The sequence below is a fragment of the Apostichopus japonicus genome, chromosome 15 (assembly GCF_037975245.1).
Source record: "Apostichopus japonicus isolate 1M-3 chromosome 15, ASM3797524v1, whole genome shotgun sequence".
Taxonomy (NCBI): domain Eukaryota; kingdom Metazoa; phylum Echinodermata; class Holothuroidea; order Aspidochirotida; family Stichopodidae; genus Apostichopus; species Apostichopus japonicus.
Genome location: NC_092575.1, coordinates 9,394,363 through 9,421,223, shown reverse-complemented (window position 1 = coordinate 9,421,223; position 26,861 = coordinate 9,394,363). Strand labels below are relative to the sequence as shown.

General features: G+C 38.2%; 1 long non-coding RNA gene and 1 pseudogene across 1 annotated transcript in view; both read left to right on the top strand.

Annotated features, from left to right (window-relative positions):
* Positions 1 to 26,861, top strand: part of LOC139981165 (uncharacterized) — a 44,701-nt gene that overhangs the window by 9,355 nt on the left and 8,485 nt on the right. The gene's annotated exons all lie outside the window — the stretch shown is intronic.
* Positions 25,761 to 25,851, top strand: LOC139981702 (U2 spliceosomal RNA; annotated as a pseudogene).

Below are 26,861 nucleotides of genomic sequence, written 5' to 3'. Positions count from 1 at the left end.
TTACGCGATATCCTCAGTGAACGAAAAGCGGTCCTATAGGTATGTTTGGCAAACTTCTAGAACACAACAGTGAGTGCTTTGTTTGATATAACAACAGCTGTAGCTAAGTTTTGGTTGTTTGCTTGGTAGAACTTTTCGGACCAGCTATATTTTGTTATAGAAAAACAATATACATATATATGACATCACATTGAACTTGGGCCTGCACACGACGATGTTGGTAAAGAAAACAAAACTTTTCTCTGAACACAAAGTGGGAAATAGTTTAGTATCACTATTTCCCACAGGTCGTGACCGAGCATTGGGTTTGTCACCCTTCTCACAAAAAGGATTCAACGTTTTAAGCAACCAATATCAAAGTTAAGTTCCATCCGCCCGGCTTTAGCGACCCCTTTATATTTACAGGTATGCTTGTTTTCCCATTTTCGTTTGACTGGCAATTTCCGTATGTTGCTTTCGTTTTGTTACTGTGATATGAGAAAATTCTCCTATCACTTTTTAAGTCAAAACATGCAATTTTTCCATGATTATAGGGCTCAGAAGGAAAGCATTCTTCTCTTCCCATGAGAGTTACAGTTCTTTCTGTTAGTTTTTTTTCTCCTTGTTATAAGATAGAGCGCGTCACTCCCTGTGGAATATTATATATTATTGAAAATACATTAGCTTTACGTGTGGAATCTGGGTGTCGATGAAACGCCTCCAATATCTACACGCGAAGTAGGTCCGTCAGTTTCTTGCTTAATTGTTATCAAATCTGAATAGCGTTTATATATTCCCAGAGGTAATATATATTCATCACTCTCTTGAGAAATTTCAGTTTCGTAAAGGAATCTAAATTGAAATATTGCGTATGTTTTCATCGTAAAGACGATTGCCCAATATAATGACGATACCTACATTGGAGAGGTGTAATTACTAAGTCTGAGCATTCGAAATGGTTATCATTATCTTCAAAACATTTTCTTTCCATGCAGTTCCTTGATTACTTCCGACTTGTTTGGGAACAACACTACAGTTGGGAATAAAGAATAAAGCTGTATGACGGGATATTATATTACTTTAAACGTTTGAAACTATTTTTGGTCATTTCTTCACATTATGAAGGCAGAAACTATAACAGAACGACCATGTCAATGGACAAGACGAAAGGTTACAAATGTGCTCTTTAAAAACAATGTTGATCAACATCACTCAAATCTGCATATACCGTTGAACAAGGGATACATTTACAATGTGCTATATCTATGACACAATAACGAAACTTAACCAATATTTCAAAATTTAGGGTTGCGTGTCTTGAATGACATATGAGACATTGTAAAATAAGAAAGCAATCAACAATAGAGTTTCGATGATTGTACTTTAGGTATAGCATCTACAATAATAAAGTGACCAGATGTCACCGGTTTACGAGCACAGTCCTCGGTTTACGGGATAGCCCCGGGTATCATGTACCGTCTCCTGAGAAAAATGTCCCCGGAAATTTCCCGGATGTTATGCACTGTCCCTGGAATATCTTCGAATGTGTGAAAAGGCCCTTGAACAATTAGAATTTTTCCTTGTTTCGCCTTCCGACCTCCGTCCATAAGACGTGATTGTTTACAAACTGTATACAAACGCGAGCTTCATTCATGACTCACCGTTAGATACTGGCAATCATTGAATAAGATCATGATGAAAAATCATATTGAAATTCATTATATTGAATACAGAGGTTCACGCTTACCTTCAAATTTGTTGGCATTGGACTAAAATATCTTAGAAAAAGGTACTTGTTTCAGGATGAAGTTTCTCTTAACTTGAGCATTTGACCATCATCCTTGAAACATACAATCGCCAAACACTGGGAGGCATCAAACTTCCTCCCTCTTTTAATTCAGTGTTCCACACAATCTTCAAAGGCCATTAAATAGGATTTGCCATGAGGACTGAGACACGCCCCCACTCCCCCCCCCCCACCCCTGCCTCTCAGAACCAATGCTTAGGATGCACGAAATGTTAGCTGTGACTATGGACTTGATATAAAGCAACAATAGCTTCATTATACATAATAATATCGATGCACAGCCAGACCAATCTTCGATATTTCAAGATAAAAAGTTAAAATTTTAAGATAAAATAGCATCTAAAAGTTCTCAATAAAAGACCAATATTCAAGAAATATATCGACATTTTGAGAGCAAATTGTGCAACTTATGATAGTTCCAAATTGAAAGAAATATGTCAATTTTTTCCAGAGGAAATTGTCTAGAAAGTTTGATAATAAAATGGAAATTTTGGTACGAAGAGTCAACATTTCGAGGAAAAAATGAATTTTACTAGACAAGGAAGGTTGTATTGTCTATTGTGTAATCTACAAAACTATATTATAACATACTTGTGGAGAATATCTCCAACATTCACTGGTTTCTACCCCCCCCCCCCACATTATAACATACTTGTGGAGAATATCTCCAACATTCACTGGTTTCTACCCCCCCCCCCCACATTATAACATACTTGTGGAGAATATCTCCAACATTCACTGGTTTCTACCCCCCCCCCCCACATTATAACATACTTGTGGAGAATATCTCCAACATTCACTGGTTTCTACCCCCCCCCCCACTTTTTTTGTAGCGTCCTTCACCACATGGTTATACCATGTCCACCTGAGCCTCCACTTTTGGAAGCAAATTGACGAGCATGAACAGCCACTTATAGTATGGATTTGAATATGATTATCAGTAGATGATATGAATGAAAGATCTGAGCACTATGTTTGTAAATATTGTTTCCTTCGTCTTTCACTCATATGGATTTAAACATTTCTGCTTTGTATAGTTCAATTCTATGTCGCTTCTGCCGTTTTCCCTGTTTCACTATACTCCCTTCTTCGTTGTAAGCTAAAAGCATTCGCATCAACAATTTTCTTAGAGCAATAGAAATATACACTCATGCAATTTTTATTTCATTCTGCACTATACTACTCCAATTTTACTTTAAATGTGTATTTTTGTTCTGCTTGTGTTCGTTAAATTAAATCTAGGTCACATGATAAATCAAAGTCACCGTGTTTGTTTCCTCCTCAGTTTATTTAAACCCTCCATATTTCAAGATTTTGTGTCACTTTTAAAATAACTACGGAAGACAAATCCACAGCACTTACTCACAAGGTGGTCTACCGCGTCTTCTAGACACAAGATTGATGAAGTCTCTGACCTGTTTCATGCATGACCTTTGATCCTTGGTTGACAAAAGCGACACACATGGTGACGTAAAAACTTGGTAAAGGTCATCAATTGATTAAAAACATGGGTAGAATAACTATTAAGAACCAATGTAAACACAGATATAGTCCCATCCCGATGGATGATGATATTTGATAAATCATTGCACTGTACACTGCTGGCCGACTAAGCGTAGAGAAGCTCTCCTCGATCTGTTTGATATAGCATACCTTTTTGGTTTCGATGATAATCGTAACCTATGCAGTTATGCAGGCGGAGAGTGTTTGTGTGTGTGTGTGTGTGTGCGTGCATGCGTGCGCGCGCCCTGTTTATAAACACGATATCTCAAGAAGGGAGGCTTGGAGCAATGTCATATATTTAGTATGTAGTTGTGACTCGTCGTGTTTAAGATCCCTGTTGTGTTTAGTGGAGATCAAAGTTCATCTGGAGTCACCAGAGGCCAAATTGTGGAAACCTTGTTTCATATGTACCATATCTCCCACCGACCAGCCTAGTAAATAACACGTGCGTTACGCCTCATAAGAATAGGAGGCTGTTGGCAATTGCACCTTGCACCAGTCTTATATTTATTATGTGGTTGTGACACGTTAAATTCAAGATCTCTATCGTTTTTTGTGGAGGTCAAAGGTCATTTGGGATCACCGGAGGTCAAATTGTGAACCATGTAAACACGATATCTCAAGAAGGGAAGCTTGGGCCAAACTGATATTTAGTATGTATACGTTGGAACACGTTCAGTACAAGAAGCATGTTCCTTTTTGTGGAGGTCAAATGTCATTTGGAGTCACCAGAGGCCAAATTGTGGAAACCTTGTTTCATATCTACCGTATCTCCTAGTAAATAACACGTGCGTTACGCCTCATATATAAGAATAGGAGGCTCTTGGCAATTGGAAATTGGGCTTCCTTAGAATCAAATAAAATTTCGCGAATGAAGTCCAATAGGTTTAGTACGTCGATAAAGGTGCCTACTTTCGCTAATACATTGCGTGCAAAAAGTTGTACTCAGTTGTACATACAGCAGTGCTATTGGCTGTTTTCCGTTGTATTTCGCAAATGTCGAGATTCGCTGCCAAATAAAAAAAATGCAGGTTTGGATGTAGTTTTCGTTTGGGAATTAACGCCTAGTTAGAGTTTTGACTATGACCAAATTCAATGCGAATTAATTGTGAAAAACGGTCTTAGTTTGGCAGTGAGTTTACGAGCTGAGTCTGGAATAGCTAGACCTTAAAAGTAATGTTCGTCTTTCGTCACGGTTGTGATTATGGGACAACTCGAACAAACCTAGCTAGGCCTATATTGGCAATTCTATGTAGTCTAGGCCAGCAACGGGTAAAAGTTGGGTTCGTTAACACAACAACGTGAAGAATACCAGTCAGAATACCAATGCACTTCATATGCAAAACATCTACTAAATTATTTCTTAGGTCATTTGCCCACTGGCTATCAGTCATAATTCGCAAAGTATAGAACCATTTAAGGAGTTTTGATACAAGTTTGCTGTTGTTGCTGCTAGGATTTTTGGAAGATAGATGCTCTTACAACCTCAGATTATCATTGCGTAAAAGATCGCTTTAATTTAGGCAGAGTAATGGAGTAATAGGACTCCTACACACCTAGTTAAAATAGATGAGCCCTAATGTAACAGAAGCCAATCTATCTTCGTAGGTATTTTTACAGATGTTATATTTTTAATTGTTTGAGACAATACAGTAGGCCTAGCTGCTTATTTATGATTCTGCGTCATAGTTTACTATGTTCATCACTTACGTTTGGTGGAAAAGGTTAAATTTCATACTGCACAGAAACATAATTTTCCAATGTGCAATTACGTAGGACCATGCATCTGCCTAAGTGTCTAATTTTTTTCACAGAAAGTATTGATGTTGTAGATCTGTACTATGGAGACTTGAACAGCAATCATAGGCCTAATGGCGAGTAAATTTGGCGAGTAGATTTTTAGTCACGGTCGCCAAATAGCGAGTACTTTAAAAAAAAAAAATATTTAAAATATAAATATTTGTCGAGGCCTGAAAACCTTGGAAACATGATTTCTCATGGTAGAAATCGTGGATACTTTACATACATGGTATATGGATTTGCCATATTGAGTACAAGAATCCTGTTGCTTGTGCGGTCAAATCTCATTTGAGGTCACTAAAGGTCAAACTTCTCATACTTCGTGTGTGGATGCATCGCATTGAGTGCAAGACCCTAATGTTTTTGGTGGAGGTGCATGTGTATTGCCACGTACAGTAGACTGACCTCTGAATGACCATGTCATAGTGTAATTGTACATCGAAATAGTGGTTCGGGCCAATATTGTGACAGCTATTTCTGATTAAGAAGCAGAAGTCAAGTGCAATGAAGTCATCGAAATATCAATGCATTTTGCATTCTGGTTCTCATACGTAGCTGAGATGCGGGAACACATTGCCATTAAATGCATCAGCAATTAACTTTTCCTTATATAGAAATTACTTGTAGGGCAAAGACCAAGGAAACGCAAACAACAATTAAATTTGACAATGACAATGATGGTGACTTAACAAAGTAACCTTAAGCCAAATTACATGTTCACAGTTTGTGATACATTCTACGTTATAGCTATACTAAGGTGACCATATTTTCCTGACTGGAATCAGGGACATTTATTGCGTGACTGATATGGGGGAGGGGTCTAAGGGGAGGGGATGTCCCCCTCCCCTTTGGAAAATTTTCAAGTGCCTAAGGTGCTTAGATGTAAAATGGTTATACTTAGTAGCACTATTTAAATCAATTTTATTTTCAAAAATGTAGCTTTTTTTAGATGAAATTCCCTAACTTTACGTGGTTCTTTAAGAGCTTTTGAGTTGCTCATGCTCACACTATAAGTGTCGTGTCGCCGTAGTTGCCAATTATACGGTCGAAAGAGTGCTAGGCTAGATCGATCTAGCATATTTTTTAACAGTGTTTCCACTTTACACTGGCCACCTGTTCCGTTCTGCGACTGCTCACTTGACTAAATTTTGTTTTTCCATTATTTTACTAATAATGTGGGATATTTTCGAAATTCCTGAACATTTTGACGAATCGGGCACATTTTCGGGGACACTTGTTCATCGGGGACAGCACACTGTAATCGAGGACTGTCCCCGAAAATCGGGGACGTCTGGTCACCTTGAGCTATACAGTATAGATGTAAGGTAAAACTAAAGTAGCCGCCAAGTTACTCGTTAACAGTTTGCGATACATTCTACGTTATAGCTATACAGTATCGATGTAACGTAAAACTAAAGTAACCGCCAAGTTACCTGTTCACAGTTTGAGATACATTCTACTTTATAGCTGTACATTATAGATGTAAGGTAAAACTAAAGTAACCGCCAAGTTACATGTTCACAGTTTGTGATACATTCTACGTTATAGCTATACAGTAGATGTAACCATGGAGGTAAAAACAGTCTGTTTTTACCTTCATGATGCAACGTAGCATTATAGCCTTCGATTTTTTTTTAGTAATTGGGCCGTACATTGCTGTCAAACATGAATTCAGTTTTTCAATCCTATTTTGCTTCACATCATTGCATAGGTACACATGAGGACCATTATTGGTCAATGTGTATTCTGTTTGGATATCGCTCATACGCAAAATGGAACAAGCCCACGAAGTGTCAGTCTAAACGTTATCAACGGACTAATTTAACCATAACTGACGCGTCTTTTATGGGCACATTCATTGTCACGGTTTGGCACGATAAGTGATTAATGGTGGAAAGTGTTGATTAAAGAGTATAGGGTGAAGGACTTTATTACCATCAGATATTTGCAGGTTACTCGACAGCTCGAGCGTACGTATGGAAAGCCATTTTAACATTTAATCGGGAATTTTAGATATCTGAAATTGTTTCTTATTTCAGATATCTGAAATTGAATTCGAGATATCTTAAATAGATTTCGAGATATCTGAAATTCTAATTCAGATATCTGAAATTCAATTCGAGATATCTGAAATTGAATTCGAGATATCTAAAATAGATTTCGAGATATCTGAAATTCTAATTCAGATATCTGAAATTCAATTCGAGATATCTGAAATTGAATTCGAGATATCCGAAATTGGATTCGAGATATCTGAAATTCTATTTCAGATATCTTATATTTAATTCGAGATATCTGAAATTGAATTCGAGATATCTGAAATTGAATTCAAGATATCTGCAATTCTAATTCGAGATATCTGAAATTGAATTCGAGATATCTGAAATTGAATTCGAGATATCTGAAATGCATATGCATAAATTTCCGATTAAATGTTAAAATGGCACGTATGGAAAGCCATTTTAACATTTAATCGGGAAATTTCAGATATCTGTAATTGAATTCGAGATATCTGAAATTGAATTCGAGATATCTAAAATTCTATTTCAGATATCTGAAATTGAATTCGAGATATCTGAAATTGAATTCGAGATATCTGAAAATGAATTCGAGATATCTGAAATTCTATTTCAGATATCTGAAATTGAATTCGAGATATCTGAAATTGAATTCGAGATATCCAAAATTCTATTTCAGATATCTGAAATTGAATTCGAGATATCCGAAATTGAATTCGAGATATCTGAAATTGAATTCGAGATATCTCGAATTCAATTTCAGATATCTGAAATTCCCTGGTATTTCGAGATATCTGAAATTGATTTTAAGATATCTGCAATTATTTGTAGATATCTTAAATAAATTGGAGATATCTGTAATTTAATTTGAGATATCTGAAATTATTTCGAGATATCTGAAATTCCTTATTAAATGTTAAAACGGCTTTCCATACGTACGGTTGCTTCTGATGGTCTTTGCAATTATTGTAAGCTACACCTGAAATCTGCATTTTATATTGCAAGCTTGTAATTTGTTTACCACGCCATAGTAATATAACCCTCTATAGATCAGAATGGCTGCTCCTCATCAACGAACATTCAAATATCATTTCCACCTTAATGAAATGTTCTGTCCCAAACAGTGAATGAAATGGTTTATCATTAATGACATTTATGTCTCTTTCATCATTCTTGTTGCGTGTATGTTGGTGTATTTGAGTAGCATTACCCTTCACATCCTCCCCGTCCCAAACAACTGCTTTCCTTCCTTTTCTGAGTGTTGCTTTTCTTAGATCAGGGTCGAAGATTTCATTTTAGAAAACCCGTTACGTGAGGGTTAGCAGTATAGCACTATATGTCAGTTGTTTGATACATCGTTCTATCATTTTTAGTTTTCATTATTTCGATGCATGTAGATATGTTTCCATTATTCCTACTATATTCTCATTCATCTATAGGTGTAAACAAACCATAGATACGAAAATTGCTGGTAAATAAACTACCAAGACAACTTCACAAATTAAAACTTTTTATACAACACAAGGACTTGTCGAATTTGTCAAGAGCATGAAACGATCATTTTCATCTAAAGAATTATGTGTCACAATTTAGAGGGGGAAAGCGTAATATTTCTACAACTCAACACATTGATATCAAGAAAAATCGGTTCATAATTGTCACTTTGTCTTATCAAACATGAAAGATAGATATCTTCCTTAATTGGTTGGCAACGAAAGATAACAGAGTCATACAACTATTCACTTGAAATCTCCCTTGGTTTTGTTAAAACTGGGCCATACATCATCACGCAAAATAAATATAACTTCTTTTTGAAGAAAAATCTTTTGTTGACGATTCATGGAATGATTTACGGAATTGCCACCTTGTCTACTCTTGTAAAAATAATCGGAAAATTCATCATTCACGTAAATATGGAGTGAGCAATATGTCGAATCCTTGGACGACGATTGCTTCTTTGTGACAAATGGCTATCAAGATTAAACGAGGGCGCTCTTTTTAATTACATACCTTTCTTCAGCTTGAAGAACGTGGGTGATGCACAAATAAGAGCATCAGCCCTTTCATCAAGGCAATGGCGATTTAATGAAGCAAAGGAGGATATCCAACCTTAAACCGTATATGTAATGATGTAATTGAATTGGTCACTTCAATTAAAGCTCGTTGTTAAGCTGGGTTGTAATTTTGACTAAAACATTTAATGTTCACACAAAATTGAACACCCGTCCAACCAAGAGATTTATGTGGTTACTACTATTTGCCTGCCTCAAATTAGCGAGTGATACACCAAAGTGCAATACAGACACATGTTTGTATCATGGTTTTAATGTAATGTTTTTTTTTTTGTTAGCAGATGAAGGCATTTCCTATCTTCTTCGTTTCTATTGCCATTTCGGTGGACTAAAGAAACAGAGCATGGTTTCACAAACGAGCGATGTTTCGTCAGGCTATATGCGCAATTGTTAATACTCTACTGATGAAAGATCAGTAAATTCTCAAATCGACAATAAAAATTACTTATAATAAAAACTAATTTCGTACTGGATAAACATGAGCAATTGCTCCATCGTCCTCTATATATAAGTATCAATTTAAGTGTGACCGTAAAGAAGTGCAGAAGTGTGATCGCCGGTGGGCATTTTCGTTACTTTGGCAAACTGGTCTTTTATAGTTATCATAACTGGTCATTTCGCTCAGGTATTTGTCATTTGCAAGGCTCATTGCGATGTATTGTATTCGGTAGACAAAAGGCTCAGAAAGGGTTCATTGTTCGTCTGCATGTTCAACCTTCGTCAGAAACAGATGATTCAATTGGCGACCCTTCACGACCCATTTGATAGCGTACATCACACAAGTGTCCAGATGGATGGGTATAATGAATATTGAGGTTCCACGAGTACTCGACACTAATAGTACCATTGACGCCTACCAGTGATGGGTAGCACACCGCTAGGAGGTTCCAGCGTCAACAAATGTAGACAGATGTACGTCCAAGGCTGACAGTACTGCATGATGGATGTCCAGTGAACGTGTACGGGATATCACAGTAGACAAGCTACAATTCCGCGCTACAGCTCGAGTTGTTTATGCTGCCAACAATTTCACCGAATTTTATCTCACAAACTTGAGCAATGAAATGATTCCATTCGGAACAATGTCAGAACCAAAAGCCAGACTTGCTGTAATGTGGATTTGCAGTAAATTAACGATTCGAAAATTGTATATTTCGTAGGGCTTCAGTGCATCAGGGTTTCTCTTCGGAATTAACCATTCGTTCATTCTTAAGTTATAAAACAAGCATGTGCTTGATACCTTCATATTAGCGAAAAACAACGCTCGTTCGGCAATGGGCGAGGATTTGTATGTGAAATTGATTCTGTTGTAATTTTCTGTTAATAGATGGTGCGAAATGTTGGAATATCTTTGTAACGCTGATTATATCGAAGTATATTTGATAGTATCACAATGTCTCACAGTGGAGATCTTAGCCTGGCAAAACATCTTCCATGTAGCCGTATATTTTGATATAGATTGGTCCAAGCTTCCCTTGATATCGTGTTTACAAACAAGGCGTCACACACACACACACACACACGCACACACATGTTTGTTTTACATTCAGACCGAGGACCCCATTGTATTTTCCATTGTTCAAATCCACGTACCCTAACCTTAACAATACCCCATACAATAGAATTCTTCCGAGGACGTGGTGAATCTTTAGAAATCACAACCGAGGACCTGGAATTCTTTTGTTCAAGTCCACACACACACGCACATTCACCCGCCTCCATGACTACAAAGGTTACGAATTATCATCGAATCCAAAAATTGGCTGTTTAGCAGATGATCAAACATTTAAGAAGCAGAGTATTCTGTTTGTTTCTTCCAAAAACCAAATCTATGTAAACTGATAATCAGTTATACGTTTTCCATGTGCATGACTTTTAACAAAAATGGACTGCACGATGTATTCTGGATTTGTCAAGGCTTTGTTAAACTAATACTTAAATGTTTAGTTTTCGGTTCTGTTGTTGTTTATATTCCGTGAAAAGAAGATTACATTAAACAAAAACGCAACATCAACTGTTTAGTCTCGACTTAAAAGGCAACGTCATGGTAAATTTGGACTTGAAGATGCATACCGTGTACTTCAAAACTTATGAAAGAAAGAGAAGCAGAAAACAGTTTGGTGTATTATATACCGTCCTTTTCAGTTCTTCCCTTTCGTCTATTACGGATTAATGCCAAAAATTAATTTAAATATATTGTAGACCGTTAATTAAAATACACTGCTAGCAGTCCAGATTGTATTTTTATACCACTTTTACTTTTTGAAAAATGCCTCTAAAACTTCAGAGGACTAACAGTAAAAGTGTAACGCATACACCATTTGGTCCCTTCCTCTGACACAACATAAAACTCATTCGAAAGAGATAATTAAGTTTTATGGCCTCATATAATGTATTACACATTTTATCGAGGGCAAATAACAAGAATAAGTTTTGGTTCAGGATGTAGAGATAATACAATGTTGAATTAACATTACTATCCAGACCTCAGTGTGTATGAAGAGCCGACGTCTTCCACAATTCATCCTTCAGAGACTTCTAGAGACGTAGTATTTTCCGGTAGCTGACGTTGATTGCTTTACAAACTTACTGCAAACTTTCTGCATCTTAGGTCAATACCGCTGTATTATAGCAGTTTGAAATTTTCAAATTTGGTGATGTTTCGTGAATGCATCTAGCAATAGCAGTGTGATTGCATCTAGCAACAACAGAGTGAATGCATCTAGCAACAGCAGAGGGAATGCATCTAGCAACAGCAGAGTGAATACATCTAGCAACAGCAGAGTGAATGCATCTAGCAAGAGCAGAGTGAATGCATCTAGCAACAGCAGAGTGAATGCATCTAGCAACAGCAGAGTGAATGCATCTAGCAAGAGCAGAGTGAATGCATCTAGCAACAGCAGAGTGAATGTATCTAGCAACAGCAGGGTGAATGTATCTAGCAACAACAGAGTGAATACATCTAGCAACAGCAGAGTGAATGCATCTAGCAACGGCATAGTGAATGCATCTAGCAAGAGCAGAGTGAATGCATCTAGCAACAGCAGGGTGAATGCATCTAGCAACAGCAGAGTGAATGCATCTAGCAACAGCAGAGTGAATACATCTAGCAACAGCAGAGTGAATGCATCTAGCAACGGCAGAGTGAATGCATCTAGCAACAGCAGAGTGAATGCATCTAGCAACAGCAGAGTGAATGTATCTAGCAACAGCAGGGTGAATGCATCTAGCAACAGCAGAGTGAACACATCTAGCAACAGCAGAGTGAATGCATCTAGCAACGGCAGAGTGAATGCATCTAGCAACAGCAGAGTGAATGCATCTAGCAACAGCAGAGTGAATGTATCAAGCAACAGCAGAGTGAATGCATCTAGCAACAACAGAATGAATGCATCTAGCAACAGCAGAGTGAATGTATCTAGCAACAGCAGAGTGAATGCATCTAGCAACAACAGAGTGAATGCATCTAGCAACATCAAAGTGAATGCATCTAGCAACAGCAGAGTGAATGCATCTAGCAAGAGCAGAGTGAATGCATCTAGCAACAGCAGAGTGAATGCATCTAGCAACAGCAGAGTGAATGCATCTAGCAACAGCAGAGTGAATGCATCTAGCAACAGCAGAGAGAATGTATCTAGCAACAGCAAAGTGAATGCATCTAGCAACAGCAGAGTGAATGCATCTAGCAACGGCAGAGTGAATGCATCTAGCAACAGCAGAGTGAATGCATCTAGCAACAGCAGAGTGAATGTATCTAGCAACAGCAGGGTGAATGTATCTAGCAACAGCAGAGTGAATACATCTAGCAAGAGCAGAGTGAATGCATCTAGCAACGGCATAGTGAATGCATCTAGCAAGAGCAGAGTGAATGCATCTAGCAACAGCAGGGTGAATGCATCTAGCAACAGCAGAGTGAATGCATCTAGCAAGAGCAGATTGAATACATCTAGCAACAGCAGAGTGAATGCATCTAGCAACGGCAGAGTGAATGCATCTAGCAACAGCAGAGTGAATGCATCTAGCAACAGCAGAGTGAATGCATCTAGCAACAGCAGGGTGAATGCATCTAGCAACAGCAGAGTGAATACATCTAGCAACAGCAGAGTGAATGCATCTAGCAACGGCAGAGTGAAAGCATCTAGCAACAGCAGAGTGAATGCATCTAGCAACAGCAGAGTGAATGTATCAAGCAACAGCAGAGTGAATGCATCTAGCAACAGCAGAATGAATGCATCTAGCAACAGCAGAGTGAATGTATTTAGCAACAACAGAGTGAATGCATCTAGCAACATCAAAGTGAATGCATCTAGCAACAGCAGAGTGAATGCATCTAGCAAGAGCAGAGTGAATGCATCTAGCAACAGCAGAGTGAATGCATCTAGCAACAACAGAGTGAATGTATCTAGCAACAGCAAAGTGAATGCATCTAGCAACAGCAGAATGCATCTAGCAACAGCAGAATGCATCTAGCAACAGCAGTGTGAATGCACCTAGCAACAGCAGAGTGAATGTCAATAATATCTCTCCAAATTTCGCCCTTGTATTGATGACGTTAGGAAGAATTTTACTCTTGATATTTGAAAACGTTTAGTGCTAGTAAGGATATTTTAAGCTATCCTATTCAGCTAATTATGGTAAACCTCGAGTTGGAATGCTCCGTTAAGACTAAATTGCTGATGACGTCAGCTCCACAGTAAAAGTATCAGGCCTCGACAATTTTTTTTTAAAACTATACTCGCCAACTGGCGACCGAGTCTAAAATTCTACTCGCCAAAACGTTAAATTTACTCGCAATTTCCCCCGCTAATGTTGTGTGTGATATAAGCCTAGGTAGCATGGCCTAACTTCTATCTAACGATCTATTTAAATTGTGGTTCGTCAAAACTGTTTAAAACATTATATATGTGAAAATAAAAAAACGGTGAAACATTGTAAGCATTTTTTAGGGCACAAAAATAAGCCATGGCATGGTTGACCATCTGTAACTTTCACTTGACATGACATCAGACTACTGTATCAGTGTATACATGTGTTAGTATCGTTAACAAGGATTGGCAATGACAATTATTATTATTATTGTTATTATTATTACTATCGATTACTGAGTGTCGGACTTACAGCTTTCATTGGGTCAGGTCTCGAAAATTATCATTTTTTTTGGACTAAAATTAATCCAATAAACTTCCTGTTGTTCATTTCGAGATATGTCATGTTATTTCGGCCAAATTATTATTTTACGTTTGTTCCCTTGAAAGTTCAGTTCGTATCACTACACTTCGTAAAAATTCACCGCACCTGAAAAATATCCGTACATTATGTACGTATAAAATAGTAAGCGATTTCACACAGTTTACCTCCCATTGACATTGGTCGTTGAACAAAAATGCGATTTAGACTTGCTTCAAGTTCACTGCAATAAACTTCCTTATAGGAATATATATGTTCCGCGCAATTTACCGATCTGCGCTATCTTAAGATTGCGCTGCGCGTTCTTAGGATCCTATAATTGCGCACCGATCTTAAGATTGCGCAAGGCCCGTCTTGCGCGTTTTATCGATACTGCGCTATCTTGCGATCGTAGCTGTATGGAGTATCTGAATCAAATGATGGTGTCGGTACCTCATTAATTTTCTGCAACACTCAACTGACGTCATCATCAATCCTATGGGATGCCAAGGTGGAGATAATTCACGTCAGTTCGTAGGTATAATAAGTACTTAAAGGGACGGCTATAGGCAGGTTTTTGTTCTAAAAATTTTTCTTTATTTCGCAATGAAATTGGTATAGCCTACAAAAAGAGTACCTCTAAAACATCAGTTTTCATTGGGCATGTAGATTTCCTTTATGATGGAGATCAGTTTTGTCTCATTTCATGCATGTTCTAAAAATTATTCATAGTTTTTCAGGTTGAACTGTGACACTTCTAAAGGACATCACTAAAGGAGATCAGCAACCAGTCTCCCTTTTCAGTAGGATTTCATCATTCTTATTAATCGATGTCCTCTCTGTTTAAGGATCTATTAAACCAAATCCTGTCAATGATTCGAGTTTAAGAAATTCATGTAATAAAAATAAATCCTGTCAACTGTGTTAATAGGTTCTTCATTTACAACACAACACATAAAAACTAAAAACATTGGAATTCTCAATGCAATGGCTGGCAACATTTATACAATATATAGATAATTTCAAGTTTACAGGATCATACAATGTATGATATTCGTCACCAAACTGATTCACGCATATAAGGACTGAATAGCCTAATGTTAGGCCTAGTTTTGGCACTCAGCACTGGTATATAGCGTGTGCCGATCGTAGCTGATAATGTCGTCTAGCAGAAAAGCTTTCTCTTGTTGCAATTTACTTTCACATTGCGAAAAGAACAGTAAATTGCAGAAACCAAAGTCAACAAATGATGGATGGAAGCTTTAACTTTGTTTTATTTCCAGTATTTGCAATTCACATTTCGGTTTTCTTAAAATAAAAAATAGTACCGTAATTCGGTCGGAAAAGACCGATTTTGGTACTAAAACCATTTTTCGCGATTTTCGCGAACGTTTAAACGAACGAAAAACCGGCCGTTTAAACGTTTAGGTCTTTAAACGAAAACTCACAGCCCTATATTGGCTACCCATATTTATTCATTTTGTGTTGCGTAGAATTTGGTGTGTTTGATATAAAGAAAAACTTGGCCCCTCCTCCCATGTTCTTTCCCGTATAGGCCTACAGTTAACACTAGCAGCTTGCTATTAACAGCTTGCGCAATCTTAAGATCGGTGCGCAATTATAGGATCCTAAGAACGCGCAGCGCAATCTTAAGATAGCGCAGATCGGTAAATTGCGCGGAACATATACATTTACTGTTGCTGATGAAGGAAGAAACCACAAAGCTCAGACAGCAGTTACATTGTGAGGGCGTTGTGTTCAAGTGGTTAAGGCAGTGGACTTGTGATCTAAGGATTGCAGGTTCGAGCCCTGGCCAGATCATAACGTTGTGTCCTTAGGCAAGGCGCTTTATCTCCATTGCCTCTCTTCACCCAGGTGTATGAATGGGGACTTGAGAGGTAACTTGTAAATATAGTTGTTTGCGCCGGTTTGTGGCTGCATCCTATGGGAAGTCCCCCGGGGGACACGTGGTTGTGGTGCACTGTGGTGCCCCAGGAGAGATTGATTGAATTGTGCACACTTTGGTGTGTAGGTGTGACAAGTTACCAATGACCAGGGTTAAGTTGTAAAGTCGTGTGAGAAGGCCTTGGCCCTGAACAAGACTGTAAACCTAAAAATAATTGTGATACTTGAAAAACTTTTTGTGAAAATACGCGGGTTTTTTTTTTCTTTTCTTTTTGTGCTCACATTCTGTTTCTGCTAAGGTTCCCGCGAATACTGCTTGCTTACTTATCTTTGGGAAAATGAATAAATGATGGTGTCGAATGAAGTTGAATCGTTTGAAGGTAAGGATAGGGGGGGGGGGGGATTGGCAAACTAGTTCATCTGATGAGTTCTTCTAGTTCTTCACCTACTTTTAACAGTGCACTTGATAATACTACCGTGATGTGTAACATAAGGCAATAGGCCTTTCTCGCCAGTCGCAAAATTCTACTCGCCATTGGCGAGTTGGCGACCGTATTTGTCGAGGCCTGAAAGGTATACATGTTAATATAATCCATTGTTGAATAAATTGTAATACCTCAACCAAGACGCATGTTCATAAACAAAATAGCATACTTGGACGTCCTCAATACCAAATTACCTTGGGAAAGTTGTACTACTATGTAACCATGTCAGTTGAGACCATGTGTGAGTTTTGTGTTGCATCTGAGGACTTATAGACTTAGTAGTCCAGCCACTCTAATTGATGATTGTCAGATGTTTTAAATTGTAGTTTTACAGAACTTGGTATCGAAATGCAACTGGTCCTGCATAGCAGAAATTGTTAACGGCTGAGAACATATCAAAGTTGACTTTGTGCATTAAATTATCCTTCAGCTCATCCAATAAATTGTTCGTCGACTGTGAAATAGTATATATACCTACAGGGAAAATATCTTTACTTTGTGGCACTGTGCAGAGTAACAGTCCAGAACATCAGTTCTACAACTACAAGCAACTTAGTATTTTAGTATACTGTTAGAGGCCAGGATCCAGTGGCGGAGCATCCATACAGTCAGGGGGCAGATGCCCCCCCCCCCCCTGACGGACTCAAATGGACTGCTGGCGCCCTTTTCAGCTCTTTACCACTTTTTACTTATTCTAGATTGTTGACTTTTTCATTGCGCTCTCATCTACTTATTGACATTTGTCACATTTTGTTGGTGTAATATGGCGATGACACCTATTTATTCTTTGCTTATCTGCAAATTAGCCAGGCCCGGAAAGGGTCATTTCCGGCGATCTAGGGAGTATCTTTACTCAAAAATTTTCTGTACGCTACGCGCCAACCAGTGGTGGCGCTCCGCTTAGATAGTGTCGAAAGCGCCCCTTCAGACCATTCTCGCCCCTCCTGACCAATACCCCTAGCTCCGCCACTGCCAGGATCATCTAATTTCGTGGGGTGGGGGGGGGGGAATTTAAGCATTGTCTGTCACGTCATGCAAATCCTTCACCTCACCGTATGTCCTATCATTTCATTCGTCCATGTCGTGTCTCACTCCTTAGACGACAAAAAATAAGGGCCCTTCTTCACTCAGTTAAGGAATTTTGGTGGATCTTCAATATTTCGTACTTTTAACATTATCCAATTAAACTATTGTAAAAAACAAATATAAATATCGAACTCACTTCATTTGAAACTTGGATAGTCAAGCTAATGACAGAATGACTACATCGTACTCAGACTCTTTAAACGTATTACCTTTGCTGAAGCATCATTGGGTGTGGCAGGAAGTTAAATGCACTTAAAGAGAACTAAACTCAGTCTTTGAGTAGTGAAGACAGGGACTGTGTGATGTTGAGAATTAGCATACAGTGAAACTTGTTTATTTGACTGAGTGCATCATAAGGTTTATAATTCATATTGTGTATCACGCTGATAAAGAAAGGTCAAAGTTCCCACGAAGTGACAGTTGAACCTTTTAGTTTATGACAAGACCCAACTTCAACCACACTTATAAAAGCTAACACCTCTCCAAGATCGTAAGAAACAATATTTCCCAAATGGGCCATTGTCCACTGTTAAAATGGGTCACGGCTCACAAATAGTTACAACAGAGCTTCAGCGAACTGATGGAATCCGTGCAAACGCGGTCATCCTTACAATTATAGGTATACGACATATGTTGACGCCAAAGAAGAGAAGGAATTAAAGGACGTAAAGGTTGTTAGAATTTCCTACGGAGAATTTCAAGATCCAGCTACGCTCATCGTTGTATATAAAAATTCACCTTTCGAAAGATACACTCCGGGAATTGTTATGTTCTGAATAAAGCTTTGACAATTGTGTTAACGCAATACTATTTAACGGCATGTTATATGACAGTCTGTCTGAAAATGATTGGAACATAATTACATCTCACTAAATGACATCGCGAAAATAAAATTCAATAGTTCGTCTCAGTCTCGATTATGATGTAGTCTGAGAGGAGCATTTCCTTGGTTTATCAAGTTTGAATGAAGCCAGTAAACATTCATTCCACATACGGAACCTAAGAACAATTCAGATTCTTCCAATCTGTCTCGTACAGGCATCCTTCCAAAAGAGTCGCGCTCGAACTAATTCCCTGTTCTAGATTTGTTTAAACGTGGCACAGCTCTGAGACCAACATTGTCTCATGGTGGCCATTTCCATCTGACTCCTTGAGTTGACCTGACACATTCATTGGGTCGTAGACCTAGTTACCGCACCAAGGGTCGGAATAGCTCATTCCCATGACATATTTACGACACAATAAAAATCCCAAATCAAGAAGGATTTCAGGACGGCTATGCCAAAACGTGTCACTTTTATCCATCTCCAAACGACCCAACGCATTGAGTGCTTTTGATACTCATGGTGAGTTGTTACAGATTGGAACTTTGCCCTAGTTGAACAAATATCACATACTACTCGCACAGAAAATATGTCACCTGGAAGAAAAACAATAGCGTTTGTGTGCATGTTCTCCTTCCAGACGAGACTTCTTTTGTTTCACATGTAAACATACCAACACAACTTTTGATAGGATTGACTGCCAGACAGTGTCATGCTCACTCATTTGTAGAAGGGAAACATTGCCATTTTGCTCAAATTACAATGTGAATTCAATAAAAATGTGTAGATATTTAAGAAATTTCAGGGTTCTATGCGGTCACGAGTGTGCGTATGGGTGCGTGTGTGCATGCGTGGTTGTAAACCAATAGCTCATGTGCCGTAGATGTGCCCTATTGTATAAAGAACTGATGACATATACAAGCACTTATTTCCTTCCAATTTTTGGCACACACACCCATACACACACACACACACACACATATATATATATATATATATATATATATATATATATATATATATATATATATATATATATATATGATTAACAAGTGTGTGAATGTTGATGCTATAGCTAAAAAAAATCAAATTAGATAATATATATGATGCTGGGTGAGACCTTCTATTATATTGTTTAATGAAAGCTTGTAAACACGATATGAATGGTTTATTCCATTATCTATGTATATGATATTGTGTATATAATTGAGTCCGTGAGGCAGACTGGTCTATTGTCCCATTGTCATATAATGTCGGTCTTGGTTAAGTTCAGAATAAGTTACTAGTGACAGATCGGAAGATAGTTCGTGTATGGTATAGAGAAACAGGTTTGTGTTTGTGTGAGTAGTGTGTATATGAATGTGAGTTTATGTTGCTTCAGCCTGTTAACATGACAACGGACTCAACTGAAGCTATTTGTCAAACTTCATAAACAAATATCACATTATTCAAGAATGAAATACTTCGGAAATGTTCCATGTGGCAAGAATCACTAAGCCATTGGTTGTCTCGTTTTAAACTTATTTCTATTCAGTTTGATGACAATCGTAGTACGAACACCTTCACCATTGTCTTTCTTGTTTGTGACGACTCAATTCTCAAGGACAAGAGGCATCTTGAAAAAGCATTGAGGAAAATTGAGTTCTCTGGTTTATATATTGCATTTATTTTTTATTTTTAATAGCAGTCGTTAGGTTTGCTGTAACTGGATCCACTCTTATGTGGGACTTTTGGTAACCAATAAATAAAGGAAACCCTGGACACCACTGGTACACTGCAATTCGGTCGTATAGATTATGATTAACATCGTCAACATTTTTTTATTTTTTTACACAAGACAAGAAAGAAGACGTTCCTTCCTTCGATTCTGGTCATTTCATAACACTGTGTTTCTGGTCATTTCATAACACTGAGTTTCTGGTCATTTCATAACACTGAGTTTCTGGTCATATCATAACACTGAGTTTCTGGTCATTTCATAACACTGAGTTTCTGTTTATTTTGATAACCTGTAAAATGTATAAAATTATCTAAGAACATCCTACTTTATATTCTTCATGTGCAAAGTACTCATAAAGTAAAGTAAGCAAGTTCTAAAGAAAAGTGAAAAGGAGACGGAATTGTTAGAATCGAATGGAACAAGTGGGTATTAAGGTTCATTTGGTGAAGAAGTGGGAGGATGTTTCAGTTGATCAATAACCATTTTCTTTTGAATTATATCCAGTAGGTGCAATAAATCATTCCAGATCATTACAACTTCTGATACGAACTGATGCATACAAGTCATCTTTAGTAAATGATCGCAAGCTGTGGGATCAATCGTCACTTTAAATTTATCGAAAATAACTCCCTTAAAAGCACAGAAAATAAACTTGCACTTGTGCTGGTATGGTAGCCATGCAAACACATTTGATTGGCTGAGAGGAGATCAATCACCTTTTGCTTGGATGGATGGATGGATGGATGGATACATACTACTGGATGGATGGATGGATACATACATACTACTGCTTAAAATATGTTTCTTACATATAGTAACATTTCTGTTGACTCTTTCATTGTTTACATTAATTACATCCGCCACTCTCTATTTCATTTCATTGCCATACATTAAAACACTATTAAACACAGTTATTATCACATTTTGATGCATGGTCTCTTATCGCGTAGCCAGAATTTTCATCTGTGGGTTGGAGATAGGGAGGCAGTGTGTCAACGTTATTGTCTAAATGTAATTGAGTAACATTTGTAACACATATCCACCGTGTTAGGCACTTACAGCAAAACTTGGGTTAATATATATATAAACGTCAGTGGGTTATCAAATGCTGTGTGCGCATAAAAGTAATACTTAGTTTTACTCCTCTCGGTCACTAAATTACTTAATTCCATGCTCATTTATATTCATAATTGCCCCTCCTTCTTACTCTTCCCCATCTTCAATGATGTATCCAGTCCTGCAGGTTCTCTCCTTTTTCTTGCGTTCCCACCTCGATTCTGCCATCGCTCATATTGATGGACTGATCCATACGTGATTCCCTTTAATTATGCTATCGCAAAGGTAGTCTACCAGCCATAGCAAGGTTTGTGGGGTAAATAATGACAATAATAAGAAATTACGATAGACATAAGCGCGTAAAAAGTTTGCGCTCCGATTGGCGTTTGGAGGTAATAAATTTCAGGAGTTTGTCACCGTGAATTTGAAAATCTAGGCCATGGAATTCAAAGAGTGAAAGCTTGGTAGAATGATTAATGACATTTGGGATCGCAATCCGCGCCGAGGAGAAGTTAAAGAGAGGACGCTATTTAATAATGGCCGAGAGAGACCGCTGCTAATTATTTCAATGTGTTACCAGAACCTGAACCAGATATAAACCTTTTTGGCTAATTTGCAACATGCATGTGCATTACCTATTTATATGCATGTGCATTATCTATTTATATGCATGTGCATTATCTATTTCCTCAGTTTTAGGGAACTAATGCTGAGAGTGAAAGCTGCTGCTTCGAAAGTATCTCTGCTCCAAGCAAATATATGATAGCCTTGATTAGCTTGGACCCGCGGGTTCTACAGAGCTCGCCCGCCATAAAGCTCATCAGTATTGGCCCCATGTTTGAGCTAAAAAAGTTGCTAAAAGTTTCGATAAGTACTGTCATGGTAGTTCTGAATCTCCAAGCAGGGAGTTGTTAAAAGGTTTGTGTTAAATTCTTTATCAGTCCACTGTATACTTTGAGGGTACACACTGCCAGTATTACAATGCTTGTTGAAGTTGGAGCATTGAATGACCATTATTCGACTTTTGACCTTCAAATTAAGACCTATTCAACTGCAGTCTGCATGAAACCTTATACTGAGCGGAACTGATCGTAAACATGATTCAAATTATATTTCTTGCTGCTATCGAAGTAAGCTAATTTACCTTTTAGGGATATTCTGGTGGCTGAATTTGATTGCCTAGTGCTATAGATATTTTCTGTTAGGTCGTTAGGTCAACACCACATGGTATTTTGTTAAGCGAAGTTTTGACTTCTCCAAATTTTGTGTTGATGTCATCACGACAATTCAGGTAAAATAGCCTGTGTTATTATATATTTTCTACCACTGAATGTCTACGTATGACATTTGCACTCACAATATTGTTGCATTCCGAGCCTCTCTGGATAGTCCAGTACCTTTAGCCCTCTGAAGCGCTTCAGGCCCCAATGGAAGGGTTGCTAGCATGTCAATTACCAAGGTAACTAGTGACACAAGAGAGCAATTACAGACAAGAAACACTGCGCACACTAATTTACTTTTTAAGAAAAGTCATCCAGGAAAGAACCTGAGGCACGAAAACCGAACGACTGATCCGCTCTCAACCCCAGTCCTCTTGTACCTGGGCTGTGACTGTGTGATCATCGTCGGGTGTTTATCACCGTTCCCCTCGAAAGGGAACAGATACTACACATGATCTGAGCCAAAAGTCCGAGAAGCGATTGTGACCAGGGGCGGCGATTTGTTTCGAATATTGGGGGGGGGGGGGCATTTGCTTGGGTGCAGGCGCGTAGCAACTTTCATCCCCCAAATACTATCAAAGCCGAGCCCCACCATTGGTTGGCGCGCAGCGTACAAGAAAATTTCTGGTTTTGATAGCCCCCAGATCACCGGAAATGGCACTTCTCGGGCTTGAAAATGACCAACCAGATGTACACTTTTGCCTGAGAACCAAGTTTTTCCCAATAGTTTTATTTTCCATCCATAACCTTTTTCAAGATTGTCACCAGTCACACATCATGTTCGACCTCATCGCATCTCCTGTGGATCATTGCTTTTGTAGGTAATTCTACGGCCCACAATACCCGTCAGCCTCACTCTTAAAGGTTTTAAGCCCATTATTCTTTCAGAATTTGAATAATAAATTCACTTCAAAACATACCCATAATGTTGCACTATGGACAACCAATATAGAAAAAACCCCTTCAACCCCTAACAGACCGGTCAAAATTGCACGAGTAGAGGGAAGTATGATGAAGAATGTTGGTCAGGGAATTTTCGAAAATTCAGACACAGTTAATTTATTGGTATACAAATATTAAAACCTCTTATAACGGCTACTATAAAACTTCGATATCATAAAAAAATACAAAAAATATGCTCGGGGGGGGGGGTCTCCCCCCCCCCCCCCTTGGCTACGCGCCTGCGGTTAGAAATCTTGTAGGAAACAGGCCGAATGAAAACCAAGTGAACCCATATCGATGTGGATCATAATAATAATACTACTACTAATAATAATAATACTACTACTACTACTACTACTAATAATAATAATAATGATAAACAGTTCTTATATAGCGCAACTTACAATAAAGTCTCGACGCGCTGTACAAAAGAAAGTGAAAGATATGTACACAATATACAATAAGAGTAAACATAACAATTATAACAATGAAAACAGTTTTGAATATCTCCTCAGACACGACATTCTTAATGTGGAGTGGGAGTTTATTCCAAAGGAGGGTTGAGGAGTACTGGAAAGATCGCTCGTCATAAGATTTAGTGGACACAGGGTGCATAGAGAGCAAAGATTGGGTGCTAGAGCGCAGACGGCGAGTTGGGGTATAAATTTGAACAAGTTCACCCAAGGAGTGTGGCGCAATACCATGAATACATTTAAAGGTTAACAGGAGTACCTTGTAATCAATATGCAGTTTGACAGGTAGCCAATGAAGGTCATGAAGTATGGGGGTGATGTGAGAGACAGGGCTAGTGCGAGTGAGCAGCCTGGCAGCAGAGTTTTGAATGCGTTGCAATTTAGCCAGTTGACTATCAGGGAGACCTTAGAGCACACTATTGCAGTAGTCCAAGCATGATGTAATGAAAGCATGGACAAGTCGCTCGGTAGTTTGATTGTTCAAAAAACGACGAATTTTACCAATCTTATGAAGAGCGAGAATTGCAGCCCGGCAGATACTTTTTAAGAAAAAGTCGCCCAGGAAAGAACCTGGGCACGAAAACCAAACTACTGAACGACTGATCCGCGCAGATATTATTTACATGACACTCCATGTTCAGATTTTTGTCAAATATGACTCCTAAGTTACCAACATGTGAAACAGGTGCAATCGAGGCATAGTAGAATACAACATGTGAAGTACAATCCCTTTAACTATTTACTGAACAAGAACAACATTATCCCCCAAACAAATGCAGATATGTTGTATACATTTAATTAAATGATAATGCTGATTACTAAACCATAACTTTCTTAATTAGACTATAAAACCCATCAATTAACATTTAACCCTCCAAAATTACAGCCCAAAATAGACTACTTAAATATTCATGAATGGCTGACTATATAGCACCCAGTTCATATTGCAAACGTACGTAACTAGAGATCATAGCCAGCCATGACATGAATATTCATGTCGTCTATTTGAGCTTGCGTTTGAATTTTGGAGAATGAAAATGTTAATTAATGAGTTGCACAGTCTAATTAAGAGAGTTATGGGTTTAGTAATCTATATTATCATCGAGTTAAGTGTATACAACATATCTGCATATGTTTAGGGTGATACTGTTGTATTGTTTAGTAAATGGTTAAAGGGATCGTACTCCAAATGTTGTATTTTACTACAAAGTATAGTATATATACTGGAGTGATACTTTTCATAGGCTATTAACAGATTTGTCAGTATTAATAAGTGTAAGATAATTGGTAGAAACGCTTCCCGGCCTTTCGGCTAAGTTCATGTGTAGTATCTGTTCCCTTTCGAGGGGAATGGTGATGCATACCCGACGGTGATCACACAGTCACAGTCTCGACTTAAAGGGACTGGGGCTGAGAGCGGATCAGTTTGGTAGTTTGGTTTTCGTGCCCAGTTTCTTTCCTGGGCGACTTTTTCTTAAATAGTATGTAGAATCGCTTGTCGGCCTTATGGCTAAGAACATGTGTAGTATCTGTTTCCCTTTCGAGGGAATGGTGATGCACACCTGACGATTATCACACATTCACAGTCCCAATGTAAGGGGACTGGGGTTGAGGGCGGATCAGTCGTTCGGTAGTTTAGTTTTCGTGCCCAGGTCCTTTCCTGGGCGACTTTTTCTTAAAAAAGTACCATATTTGATCGGACTGATCGCTTCTCGGCCTTTTGGCTAAGATCATGTGTAGTATCTGTTCCCTTTCGAGAGGAATGGTGATACACACCCGACATTGATCACACATTGACAGTCTCGAAGTAAGGTAAACTAAGGTTGAGAGCGGATCAGTCGTTCGGTAGTTTGATTTTCGTGCCCAGGTTCTTTCCTGTGGGACTTTTTCGTAAAAAGTATACAAAATAGATATGAGCAGAGTATTTCTTTTCACTGCACGAACTTGGTTGGAGTCCCTGGTTACCTTGGTAACGATACACGGGCTAGCGACGCTACTACTGGGGTCTAGCAGCGGGGGCTGAAGGTTTTGGACTTTTGGCTATACAGAGAAGCTATGATTCCACATCATTAAAATAAGGAAAAATTGAAGGGGTTGATTCAAATGTTGAAATTGTCTCGACCAGTTTATGCCACATTGGAAATGATGGTTTTTAGTGATAAATTGCAAACAGTTTCTTCATTACGCCACACTAATGGTATTACTGTAAGCCTACATTGTAGTTGCACAACCCCACCCTCATGAGTATTATCTCAAAACAAGATTTTGTTGGCGAAATTACACTTTATTTTAACGTTAAGCCCCACCCACTCATTATTATGCATAGTCAACACTAAGAAACAATAGGGTCCATACGTATCACTGTACCAAGTATCAACTGAAATCCACCCATGGTTCCTCCATTTGTTTTTAAGATGTATAGCATAATGCATAATGAATATTTATTCAGCAAACTCAAAATGACACTGAAAATATTGACATGACCTATACCAACATATCTGTCTCGAATATGAGTCAATACAAGTACGGTAACGTGGAAATTGCATTGTCACAGTTTCACTGAAGTCCCAGCCGTTCATTATTAACCTGCACGTTTCTGCATGTATCGAACGACAGTTCCATCAGTGGAAGATAGAGTATCATTAATTCTACCAAGTATCAAATGGAAATAATATGGTTGTTGAGATCCGTGTTTACAAGCCTGACTGTCAGGCATTTTGTAATCTCGCACTTTAGACGCATTGTTTAACTAAAATATTAGGTTTCTTTGTGACTTTAAATATTGTATCTGAATAATAAATCCGT